The sequence below is a fragment of the Scylla paramamosain genome, chromosome 14, assembly GCF_035594125.1.
Source record: "Scylla paramamosain isolate STU-SP2022 chromosome 14, ASM3559412v1, whole genome shotgun sequence".
Taxonomy (NCBI): Eukaryota; Metazoa; Arthropoda; class Malacostraca; order Decapoda; family Portunidae; genus Scylla; species Scylla paramamosain.
Genome location: NC_087164.1, coordinates 23,877,423 through 23,887,422, shown reverse-complemented (window position 1 = coordinate 23,887,422; position 10,000 = coordinate 23,877,423). Strand labels below are relative to the sequence as shown.

The following is a 10,000-nucleotide window of genomic DNA, read 5'->3' as shown; positions in this document are numbered from 1 at the left end:
TGTTCACTTTTACTGCCTTCTTATATTTGCATACCAGGTATTATCACTCTATATGTATGGGGCTAAAAACTGAAACTTTCATTTTGTATTCTTACTTTTCAATAAAAATGGTCTCATGGTTTGAAGGTAGGTGCTAGTATGTGATTCATATGTAAGTATGAAGTCTAATTGATCATTTGGATTTCAGTTAGCAATGCATATAAATAATTCTTTAAATCCATTTAATATATATATATATATATATATATATATATATATATATATATATATATATATATATATATATATATATATATATATATATATATATATATAAAATTTGTTTCCACTAATGTTCAGAAATTGTAGTATATTTTGTTTTCATGGAATGAACGTGATATGCTGAACAATATGTATTCCAGATATCAATGGACTATTGAGGCAGCTATAATCATACATTATGTAGATCACTGTCTCAGTTTAGTATATCATGGTGCTGGATTTTCTTGATATTAAACTCCTTGTTGTGTAGTAAAATTACAGACATCAGCATTTTGCTTTGTTAATCAGACCAACTATTATGTACAGATACTGGCAAAGTGTTCAAATTCAGTTTCATACAAAAGATACATGATTTTATAGGATGTAAGGTACCTATCATGGACCACATTTTGTACAACTTCTTGGCAATAATGCCCTAGACCAGCTACTGTGCACCTTTTAGCAACAACACATGCAATCAAATGATAGTTGCAGTAGACGATAATACCAACAGTGATATCTTTTCTGGTGACTCAGTAATTTCTGGTAAACTGATCTTTTCTTTCATAAATTTTCTAGCAAACTTGTTTAAACCAACTGTGTTACTTGTGCAGTGAATAAAACTATGATATAATTAAAGAGAAACTTTCCAGATCATAGAATTGGTACTTGTGAGACATGATTTTGAAGAATACATATGTAAAACCCGACCTTTGCATGTGATAGATAGCCACATATCGCCTAGTGTACATGTAGAAGGAATAATACAGTGTTGGTGTTATGTGATACCTTGATAGTAATGCAGCAGTTTAAAAAAATGTCAGATGGAAAATATTGATGGTGACTTAAGAAATGCATTAAATTTTATCAACACCACTGATGGAAAAATATATAATGAAAAAAAAAAAAAACATAAGAAAATAGTTATACAGGGCTGTACATGTGACCCTTTGCTTTTTAGCACAATCATGTTTCTGTGATAACCTGTAGGAACCACTCTAATGTGGCTTCTCTCTTTAACTCACCTTGCTAGTTTATGGTGAGATTTCCTGGTTGTTCTTGTTCCATGATAAATTTATTTTTCCTTGAAAAATGTTGCTCCCAGTTAAGATCTGTCATCTCATGGACCCATTCAATCAAACTTCAGAGTGGTATAATATTAGTGTCAGGCTCAGTGATAGTTGTTATCCTTATTGATAGACAGTATTTTTATTGAATTTTGGCTGTTCGACTATATATTAATTATGAATTAGTTTTAAATTATTTATAATTTACAGACTGATGAATTATTGCACAGCTGCTCCACTCTTGATAAGTAGGCATTATGTGAGTAGACATGCAATCACTTTTCAAGTATGTCTGAATATACACGTAAATCACATTATTTAAAGGAAATAATTACAATTAGTGATACATTTTTATTATTCATGTTTTCATGATATTGTCAATTTTTGAGGACTTTGTGATGAAATATTCCTGACCAGTAACATAAAATAAATATCTATATACCTCTGAATCTTATCAGTTCACTGATTTATACATCACACTGCCAGTAGTAGCTTGGCCATGTTTTTTTTATGTAAGAATATTTTGTTTAAGCCCATTATATATTTATATAAAGGGGGGGAAAAAACAAGGAAGCAGCTGTGTTATTGGTTTTCATTATATCTTGTAATCAGCTTTGATAGACATATGCATATAGCTAAGGAGTCTAAATATGTTGATTAATTACTGACATCTTGTATAATTTCCTATCCTCATGAATAAACCACCACTCTGCCTTAAACTTCACACATCAGACCACTTTATTATCATGCTCTTCACTTCACCAGCCTCCTCCTTGCCTTTTTACTGGTGACGTGAACTTGTCACCTCTTTAACCTTCCATATAGTGCTCTCATGTCTAGGTAGCATATAACAACTGTTTGTAAAGTAATATTGTTATAAAGAAAAGAATCACAATAAAAGTTATGATGTGTGCTGCATATTGTAACTTCCTGTAATCTTCATGTAACCTTAATGCTCTATTCCTTTGACAGCAGCAAAGTAAGTTATCACTTTTTTTTTTCTCCTTCTATTTATAGTGCCTTACTTTCCACAATACTGTTATTTTTCTTTTCATCCTCACTTGACATTTTATACTCACATATCACTGTATCCTTCTAGTACAAAGATAGTCTCTGCTGGAAAAGGAGAGCGCGCCCTCCATAGCCTACTAAGAGAAATAACTCCCATTGTAGCCGCACCGGCTGGGCATCAATTGGCTCTCAGGTGATCTGTTTTACTGATCACACCCATCATCGTAGGGTCGAGAAAAGATAGTTCTTCCTGACATGTTTATTGATGAGGTAGGCATGACCGTAAGAACTGCGAACAAGTTCTCAGTCTCAATTTCTTACAAAATAACATCATACACTGATATTAAACACTTTCAATATATTACAATATTCATTACAATACATGCAATTAACTTGGCAATATGACAATCAGTTTTTACTACAAAATTAAAGTATTTACCTCGGTCACCATCCTGCCTGTCTTTAAGCACGACTTGGCTATGAGTGATGCCTGCCAGATTGTTTTGGCCATATCGTACTACACAGGTTGAAATTATTATACTTCTGGTAAAATTATCGTACATATGTAATTATTCCAAATATTATGCAAAACTGCCACTTTCCAAATACAGAATTTAGGTTATATATATATATATATATATATAGAGAGAGAGAGAGAGAGAGAGAGAGAGAGAGAGAGAGAGAGAGAGAGAGAGAGAGAGAGAGAGAGAGAGAGAGAGAGAGAGAGAGGTGTGTGTGTGTGCGCGCACACCCCCTTAACACCTCCAGACACACTCCAACAGCCCCTAAACACACCAAATACACTGAAAGCACTGTCACGGAAGACAAATACTACAAAGACAAACAGGGCAGCAGGAAAAATTAACCTAAATATTGTTTTCTTAGCATTTTCCTGTTTTATCACCTCCTCTATTCCTTCTCCCTTCCTCTTCCTCCTCTATTTCTCTTATTTTTCTTACTCATTCTACTCTTATCTACACGTCTGAGTTTAGAAACACGTGGAAACACCAGGAAAACACTGCAAAGTACGATAAATATTACCGAGGAGACAGCGGAGCCGATCAAGGTCCCGGGTCCGTGATGGCGGCAGTGACGTCACGGCTATTTTACGTACCGTAACGGATTTCATTATGAAATTGACCCCTCGAAAAAATGGAGCTAGGCTCGAATGCCTCATATATTCTGACTTGACAAATACTTTAACAAATATTCACAATATTATAACAGTTCCAGCCTGAGTAGTATTTAAAAAATATCCAAGTGAATTATGGAAAAAATGTTGAAATATTCGGCACCATTTAAATCATTGAAAAGTCCACAACATTTGTATTTTCAGGAACGTAAAAAATTTTAAAAAATCTGAACTATCATCTTACACCATCAAAAGTTACCTAGAACAAGAAGTAAACAAATAAAACCGAAATTGTGTAAAAAACAAGTGTTGGAACCTAAACACGATTAAAAACCACTGAAAAGTCCACCCATTTTGACTCAACAACAAGATAAAACACTTTAAAACATACGAACTATTTTTTCAAGCAATGAAAAGTTAGTTACAAGCTGAAATAGAGAGACAATAACACAAAAAGTGTTGTAATCACAACTTTTAACAGGACCATAAACCATTTTTAAAGTCCACTTATTTCTCTCAACAGGAACGAAAAAACACTTTAAAAATCATAAGCGATTTTTAGAAACACAAAAGACGTAATTAGAACGTGAAATAAAAAAACAAGTTTGTCAAAATACTGCCAAAAAAACACCCCACATTTTCGTAAAGCAACACAAAATTGAAAACAACTCAACACAAGCAACGAAAACACTTCTAAAGCAAATAATTATTTTTATAAACCATAAAAACATGCTATATGAGCAGAATAAAGAAGTTAAGAAAATTACCAAAAAAGTATTGGAACCAACAGATCGGCACAGGTTGAAATAGGTAGCCAGCCATCATGGCGGCCCTTGCCAGTGGAGAGAACGGCCGCTATTTTGCCTATTATTCTTCCATCGTAACTAAATGAGGCAATGGCGGATATATCTAGCTAGCGGATATGAAAGCCTAGTCATGTGGCTCCACTTTGTGATGTGTTAGGCTTACAATAAATAAGAGATGAAGCAGATAAAAGCTCATAATAAGGACGCCCTACCTCTATCTGTTTGTTTACATAGATCTCCCTTCAATATTTAGCTAAATTTTTAGACTCAGATGCGAGGAAACTAAATAAATAATAAATAACCTCAAAAACACCCAAATAACGAATAAACTGACAGGAAGTCCGCGGGAGGAGTGTGTTACGGTGAGGGCGGTAAGGCTGACAAGAGGAGGCTGCCAACACTGTACTCATCTTAAGTAGCTGTGTCTCTGGTGCTGCTTGATGGAGGAAGAAGCTGCTGGGAATATGCACTTATCGCTATTAGGAGAGTGTGTGGCAAGACTGGTCAGTGCTGACTAAAACAATGTAACACCAATCCCTCCTTCCCCAGCGCCCCTGCCAAAACAATCTAATCACACCACCACCACCGCCAGGAATATGCACTGATCACTATTAGGAGCGTGTGTGGCAAGACTGACCAGTGTCGACCAAAGCAATGTAACACCAATCCCTGCCTCCCCAGCGTCACCACCACCACCACCACCAACGCCCCCTGCCCTCACAGCACTATTCCTTAGCCCGTGAGTGCCGACCAGGAGGTAAACCCCACACTACCAACAAGTGAGCATCTGCTTCCGTGCTTAATATACAACTGAATACTGATACACATATTACACGTTTTCATGCAAATAGAAAACTATTGAACATTTCACTTATAAATGCCGAGGAATAATGACATGAGGTACATACGCTTTACTTACAGTAACACCTAGCTATACTGAGTTTTAGTTGATTGTGTAAAATTGCTACTTACAATAACAGAAAAAAAAAAAAAACATTGCATGACTGACAATATACCAAGGTAAGTAAATCGCTTGAAAGGAACTGTAGGTTGCTTAGAACACGTTCTAAAGTTTTGCTCAGTCAGCTGATAATTTATGTGTTTCAACTGCCACCATTAGTTACGATCATGTATATTTTAATGATTCAATCACCATGAAAAACACATGTTGAAAGTAATACTGGGGAAGTTATAAGCCTTATAACTCTGTTGTGCCAAATCACTCCTGGTGTAGTGTCAAATTCCTCCCAGGTGAAATTTGGACCTGCTAGAGATTTGGCACGACAGTGGACCTATTTTGCCTTGTAATATAATTAACATGAAAAAAAAAAAACAATAATTTCCACTTGACCCTGTTAAAAGTAGTGGTCTTTTTTTTTTCCAATGCCACTGTTCCTCTTATTTGAAAATAAAAGAGAAAAAGAAAGACACTGAAGCGTTCGAGAAAGTGAGTAGGTTCTGAAGCTTCAGCAGATGTTAACTCAGCCTGACTCAACAGCATCCACCAATTAGTCTCCGTCCGCCGCCCAGGTAAGGTCGGTGTTGTTTTGCGATTACGTTATTGTATTTGCTGGTGATTGATATTGGTGTATTCATGGTGGTGGCTTCTTTTTGTATTTTAGGTGAAGTTTGTATTTGAAGAGCTGCGCGGGGAGGGCGAGGGAAAGTAAAGATGAAGGCTTATTTGACCGGACCTGAAAGTAATTAATGAATTCAGCATAACTTGTTACTCAGGATGTTGGTTGTGCGTGTCTCCACATACTGTTACGTCCACAGTCGACAGGCACGTAACGATCTCCCTCTCTCGCTCACACAGTCATCTTTGCCCTAATCATTCCAGAATTATAAGTTGCTGTATACGACTGCGTGGTTTGTTTTGAATGGTTCTCGATTTTATGGAACAACGACGCTGTATATCTTCCGGTTAACTTTGCAACGCTTACAGGCCTGCTCAGCTGTTATTATGAAACACCACAACACAAAACAGAGCCTCTACCGGGTGAGATGTAGTCTTTTAAGACATTCTGTGGGTTCCTTGTGAGAACTGTTCACCTACTGAAGGACTGAACGTTTATAAAAAGACGTGGGAAAGTGCAGGGTAGTATCATCAGCGTAAGAGTGGATAGGACAAGAAGTTTGGTTTAGAAGATCATTGATCAATAATTATGTATGTGACAGGACAGAACCCTGAGGAACATCACTGTTAATAGATTTAGGAGAATGATGAGATCTACCACAACAGCAATAGAACGGTCAGAAAGGAATCACTAATAGAGCTCCTTAGATGGAACCCGTACTGACAATCAGATAGAAGGTTTAAGAATCTTCTATTGAGGACTGATTCAAAACATCAGAGAGGCAGGAAATTAAAACAATAGGATAGTAGTTTGAGGGACTAGAATGGTCACCCTTTTTAGGAACAGATTAAATGTAGGCAAACTTCCAGCAGGAAGGAAAGGTAGATATCTCTCTCTGTGATTGCACTTAGGTTAGACTGTGTGTGTGTGTGTGTGTGTGTGTGTAGACACTTTCTTTAATATATATATATATATATATATATATATATATATATATATATATATATATATATATATATATATATATATATATATATATATATATATATATATATATATATATATATATATATATATATATATTCCTCTTTTCCTTTTATTTCTCTCTCCTGCTCCACTCCTCCTCCTCCTCTCCCTTCCTTTTCCTTTCTACTTCTTCACACTGAGATTTTTGCTATAGTGTGTGTGTGTGCCTGTGTGTGTGTGACGAGGGGTCATATGAAATGAGTGACCGGTACACAGGTCCAGCATGGTCCTCCCTTGGGTACAGAGTACTCGTCCATAAGTAATAGGGCTCACTGAACTTAATTGGAGTAATTTTTTTTAATATCTTTGGAGATATATCTTGTGAAGTATTTAGCAGTATGTAATGCCCTATGTTTACATGTCTTTCCGCGTTAGCGTTCCACCATTGCATATGCACTGCTGTACTTATGCAGAGGCATAAGATTAAATACTAACCATTGCGAATACAAATACTCCATAAAAAAGTTGTACTGGAATGAGAATATTGTTGCCCTGATGAAACTTTCTTCGGTGAGTGCAAGGAAGCGCTGACATTGCGATATTGTTGGATGAATTTTTCAGCATAGAAATGCCTTTAAAAGTCGATTACTTTACAATCATGCAGGCCTTACAACAGTGACTCTATTCATGAAAAAAAAAAAATCAAAGTTTTCCTTTCGTAGAGTCTGTTTTCTTACCTCGTGGTTTACTTAAAGAAATTGTTATCTTTAATGGCAAACTCTAGCGATTTGTTATTATCATTCTGGTCAATCCATTTTACGATACAATATTGAGAGATATGTTTGGCAATACAATTCATGTGACGCACTTCAAATTATCTTTACGTAAAGATCAAGAAAGAAAGAGTTGTAATATTTAGGCCTTCCACTGCAACATCCATTGATACATAATGTTACATTTGTAGCTTGTCACACTTTTTTTTTTATAAGATATTTGTTTTTTATTGTTTATTCATATTTGTTTTATTCATTGATTCATTTTATTTTTTGTTTTATTTTATATGTGTATTTATTTATCTTATTTATTTTTATTCTGCAGTATGCTTATTGTCCCACGTACTTCAGTTTTCGTGGCGTTCATGTGCTCCATTGTTTTTTTTTTTTTTTTTTTTTTGGTGTGTGTGTGTGTGTGTGTGTGTGTGAGACAGTACAGTATAGGAGCAGGTAGTAGACACCTGCTGAAACGATAATTACTTTCAGAGAGGTTATACAAGTGGATACTGCGAACTTGCCTCCTACCCGACTATGACTTCCCTGAACGTCTGTGTGTCTCACAATACAAGAGGATAGTCACAGACAGCTGTCTTCTTTCTTACACTACACTACATGAATCTTCCACATCTACGGCCTTCCTTCAACATTCAGATAGAGGTTGAATGTTTCTCTCTCTCTCTCTCTCTCTCTCTCTCTCTCTCTCTCTCTCTCTCTCTCTCTCTCTCTCTCTCTCTCTCTCTCTCCCCAGTTATAACATCGCAAATGAGTGATATTGTTAACCATCTTAGAATACATTAAGTGGAACATATTATTGTGCATTGTACATTGACTCACTTCGCAAGTGAAATTGTTTGTTACTGACAAAAATGAGAGCTTGATGTCCTGTCCTGACTCATGAACTGAAGCAACATGTATGATGAAAGAAGAATCTGGCGCGTGATATATATATATATATATATATATATATATATATATATATATATATATATATATATATATATATATATATATATATATATATATATATATATATATATATATATATATATATATATATATATATATATATATTAAACCTACACCAGGAGGCAACACACACGCACACACACTCACACTGTTGCCACCTCTAACCTTTCATACATCTTCGTCCCTCGACCTTACATGAATCAGTTAATCACTCACTCAGTCCCTAACGCTCTTGATGCGTGACGTTTTCACTGCAGCGGTCGCCTTTTCATTAAAGACGCAGAATAGCAACAGTCTGTCACTGTGTCTGTCATAATCGCGCCACAGAGAACGGCCTGTGAGGAACTATGCTAATTGGTGTGAATTATTCATGTACGCTCTGGAATTCTAGCAGGACCAAGGCTGGCACTGATAGATATCCCACTGCTCCCTACCGTGCCCATCTCTTTGCGAACCACATCACTCTTAATGAATATTCCATTCGGTACATGTAATAGGAAATTGTGTGTGTGTGTGTGTGTGTGTGTGTGTGTGTGTGTGTTTTTTTTTCCCACCGCTAGTGTCATTGGAGGATAACACTGGAATCTGGTTAGGGTAGCAAATAGCAGCGTAACTATCCACGAGAGAAGAAGAATGCTATTTTGATACTATCGAAAGCAACAAGGAGAACAATGATATGTTGTCTTATATCCTAACCTTATCATTACGAAGATTGATTTATAAGCTTCGTGTGTACTTATATACAACCACGTAAGGAAGGAGACGTACCAGTACACTTGGCTTTGACCCTTTTAAGTAATGGTAGTATGACACATGAGCAACCCTAAACAAATGTACTGAGTAGAACTACAGGCATTGTAAGATTGAAATTGCTCGATCACTCCCTTTACTTTCAATGGTGTCATTCGAAAAAAAAATTTACACCAGATCATCGCATTAAACTTGAGGAAAAGCAGTAGCAGTCAAAAGGTTGAAATAATAACGTATCACAGAAATTACGTTTTTAAGGCAGAGATCTTGACTTGGAATTACAGGCAGCTTCACGATCTGACTGACGCCCCACCATCTACTGCACGACTGGATGAGGGAATGTATAATATTTTATGAATAAATTTTGGGTGATGAGAATAAACATCGTTAAGTAAACTACAAAATCTTTTCTTGAATCATATTGTATTACAAATATTATATTATCTCGTATTCATTTTTCCATTGTCCAGCTGACAGTGCCCCCAGAGCAAACACTCCTCTGACAGGGCAGTGATCTGGTGAGCATTTTTTCCCTTTCTTAGGTTCCAGTTACCTTGGGTGTGCAGGAAAATTCAGATGATAATGGTGATGACCATCATGATTTTTATGGTTGAAATCAGGATGCTCCAATTTCTTGGACACTGTGGGTCATTTTTTACTAAACTTAAAGGTCGAGCGCCTCTAATAATAATAATAATATATATATATATAT

General features: G+C 35.9%; 2 long non-coding RNA genes across 2 annotated transcripts in view; both read right to left on the bottom strand.

Annotated features, from left to right (window-relative positions):
- The window catches only part of LOC135107050 (uncharacterized), a 14,408-nt gene extending 11,055 nt beyond the window's left edge, over positions 1-3,353 (bottom strand). The window contains exon 1 of the long non-coding RNA XR_010271561.1: positions 2,387-3,353. This is a non-coding gene — a long non-coding RNA (uncharacterized LOC135107050). The remainder of the gene's footprint in view (positions 1-2,386) is intronic.
- LOC135107049 (uncharacterized) overlaps positions 1-4,984 on the bottom strand; it is a 79,159-nt gene extending 74,175 nt beyond the window's left edge. The window contains exon 1 of the long non-coding RNA XR_010271560.1: positions 3,360-4,984. This is a non-coding gene — a long non-coding RNA (uncharacterized LOC135107049). The remainder of the gene's footprint in view (positions 1-3,359) is intronic.
- Positions 4,985-10,000: the final 5,016 nt, after the last annotated feature.